The sequence below is a fragment of the Pholcus phalangioides genome, unplaced genomic scaffold, assembly GCF_987345545.1.
Source record: "Pholcus phalangioides strain wild (caught in Gottingen) unplaced genomic scaffold, Ppha-v1.0 ptg000015l_1, whole genome shotgun sequence".
NCBI classification, from domain to species: Eukaryota; Metazoa; Arthropoda; class Arachnida; order Araneae; family Pholcidae; genus Pholcus; species Pholcus phalangioides.
The window spans coordinates 18,639,532-18,643,027 of record NW_028301608.1 but is presented as its reverse complement, the minus strand read 5'-3'; positions in this window follow the sequence as shown (position 1 = coordinate 18,643,027).

The window sequence follows — 3,496 nt, the reverse complement described above, 5'->3', positions numbered from 1 at the left end:
AAACCATAACTTTTAGGGTGATTGCTGACGTACACGAAAATAATCATTGAGATGGCTGATAACCATTTAGAAAAGACAGTTGCGTGATTTGTACGTTGGTTGTTTTTCTGAAATACGTTGATGCAAGCAATCTCGAAGAAACGGGTTTTAATTGTGTTAAAGACCCCCTAATTTTTGCAGAAGTTTTCTCCTAATGTTTTCAGCGTTATGCTCAGGGGGTTAAAAGTCCATTGCAAGCTTTTTGAGGGTACAGGTCTGCTAATGAGAGATACGGTATGCACGCAAATTACTGTATCAGTTGTATATTCATGATTTCCAGTTTGAATTTCCTTTCGTCGTGGTGCTTTACTTGCTGTGTCAAATCCCCCGTTCGTATTCTCAAAAAAAAAAGGAAAGGCTTTCCCTAGAAAATAAAATGACAATTTTGAAGAAATTCGACAGAATTTAAAATTGATGACGAAAGTTTATCTTGCAAAATATTCGAATATCTCTGTGCCAAATTGAACACATTATAAAACAGGGAAACAAAATTAGAACAAGCTGCTGGTTGCAGATCATCTGCTGCCAAAAAGATGAGATTGCAAGATGGAAAATTCTTATAATCAAAAGACAATGGTTTTTTTGTTCACCTCAAGTATGGTTGAAATAATTTTTATAACAGTATTGGAGTTGCAATTGAACACATAATGTTTTGTATGTCTGTTGAGGGGTGGAGATCATTTTTAGGGGACTCGTACGCCCTTTTAAAACATAAAAAAATTCAATGTTTTTATTCGCCTATCGGAAACATTGACTTTCACTGAATTAACTATTCAACACCGCATGCAAAAATTCCACGTGAATTATGTTTGAAAATAAAAATGTAAACAAAGATTATATTGTGCGGTGAAGGTTTTATGCTTTTTCGCGATTTCTCGAAACCACAATTTTCAGCCGCGAGAGCAACAGAAAATAAGAAACTCGATTTTAAAAAAAATTGGCAGTTTTTGTATTGATAAAATGATTATAAAATGAGATATAAAAAAATTCAGATCCATGATTAAATATTTGATTAATAAAAAAATACTCTTTTTCACAAATATTTGAATTTTAAATCAAATTTTAAATAAAAATGAGTCGATGGAAGTTCAATCTTTTAGTTAATATTCTATGAAATTAACACTTTTATTTTTATTTTAATCTTTTATTGCGTGGTTACATTGATGTTATGCCATTTAATCAAGCTGTTTTTAATATATTTTGGTTTATATAAATTTTGAAAACACAAATATATTATTAAGTATATGTAAAACTTTATACTGGCAAGGATAGAATATTTTATCAAAAATGTGTGTAAAAAAGTTTGATATAAATCAATGGTAAAATAAGATTTTTAATGATATTTTAACTAGAGTAAGGGTGTTCAACCTTCAGGAGAGTGCGGGTCACTTCATTGATTTTAATACGTGTCACGGGCCACGTACTTAAGTGATCTCGGAATAGTCAGGGCCGCAGCTAGGGACAGCAGTTCTGGTGATTCGGGTGCTGGACCAGAGGTGGTGTGAATTTTAGTGCTCCTTCTACTTTACACTGGGTGCCGAAATGTGTGTTTGTTCCTGCTGATGAAATACCCAGTCACCGCAGGTTGTTTAAAAGATCTGTAAATATGCCACAGGTCACTCAAGCGATCTGGAAATACACTGCGATGCTCTGTGAATATGCCGCGAGTCCGTTAACTGATATGAGAATGTGCCGCGCGTCACTGGAAATGTTCTGAAAGTGTGCCACGGGCCACTCAAGTTCAGTGAAACTGTGCCGCGGTGATCTGTAGGTATAACGCGGGTCACTTTGGTGATTTGAAAATGTGGTGCCGGCCACTTTAGTGATGTGGAATTACACCGCGGGTCATTTAAGTGATACGGGAATGTGCCATTTAGTTCATTTTTCAAAATTACGTTTGAGGTCGCGGGCCACATCAGATGACTCCAAGGCCCATGGGTTGAGCATGTGTGGATTAGAGCATAATCATTCACCATGTTGAAGGGGGTATGAGACCCCTTATGAAAGTCTCATCTGTGCGACTCACGACGTTTTGACCCGGCTTCCGGAACGTCGTATAAACGCGGTTCCACTGTCTAACAAGAATCAGAGATGATAAAATCCCCGTGTCTTCCCTGAATGGCGACCATACACACACACCCACATACAGAAATAAATGACTTACCACGGCATAAGCCGCCCTGATCAGCTTGGGACACGTTCCGGGAGAGAGCGTGTGGGTGTGCGTCCACACTTTGCTCTGGTAGGGGGTCTGTTTTCTACCCAACGTTCCACGAACAACTAATTTAACGCACGGATAGTTTCTTCGTGGATTACGTGAAGAAAAATAAAAGAGTCCATACATACAACGAAAATAATGATGAAAGAATACCAAAAAAAAAGTCAGAAATTACGGAAGAGGGCGATAGAAAAATAGCGCGACGACGCACCAGGAGATAAAATAAATGACTAATTTTCCCGAGGACAGCGCTACAGGAGGTTTTCTGGAGCATGGACTGATGTTAGGCGGTGGATGAGTGAGTCCACCGCAAAACACACGAAAACACCAACCGGGAATTTTCTGGTGTATGATAACCGTTGCATCCTTTTTTTTTGTGTGTGTGTGTATCATATCATTTATTACACCAGCTGTGGTTGTTTTCTCCCCCTCGAACTAGTTATTTATACGTAATTTTCTCCACTGAAACAAGAAATTCGTGTCGCAATCAGTGTTTCCTACGAAAATCCGGCTCATATATATATTGTAATTATCATTAGATATATCTCGTTCATTTTATATATATTTATTTGTTTTTTTTTTCGAACCTGTTTTCGTGAAGTTTTAATGGCTGTGGTTAATCAAACTGAGAAGCTGACTTGAAGAAAATTAATGGATTGCTTTTTCGGTGATGCGAACAAACAATTTTATGTTCTTTAAGAAAAATCATTTAGTGATGATGGAAGTTCGTCGAATTTCAACATTTGAAGTTATTTACGCAAACATAAGCCAATATGAAACACACATAAGACTGAAATATGAGGAAAACATTTATATAATTACTAAAATTTTTAACGTGATGTCCGCTAAAAGTGCACGTTTCGTTCCGAACACAGTTCCAAGCTGAATAGTCCGTATGTTGGATGAATGTTATTTTCTTGTATAGATGGCCCTAACATATTTCTTGGTGCAGAAAACAGAAACCACACCGATTTTTTGCCATAAGGGGCCGTTAAAGTATTACGGAGGCATAATTTTGGTCATTTCCCATCCACACCCCTCCCTTTGTGAGCAAAACTCAGTAAGCTGCGCCAAACACTCCCAAACACTCTTAGGCTGGTATTTGTTCCTGTCTAGAGAAGACTTCGGCTGCCCTCTCAAAAGGTAAAAGAATCCCTTCTTACTTCGTCTCAACATTATGAAATAAAACTGCTGACCGAATTCCATATTTATAGCTTCAACGATTGTGAATCATCATCG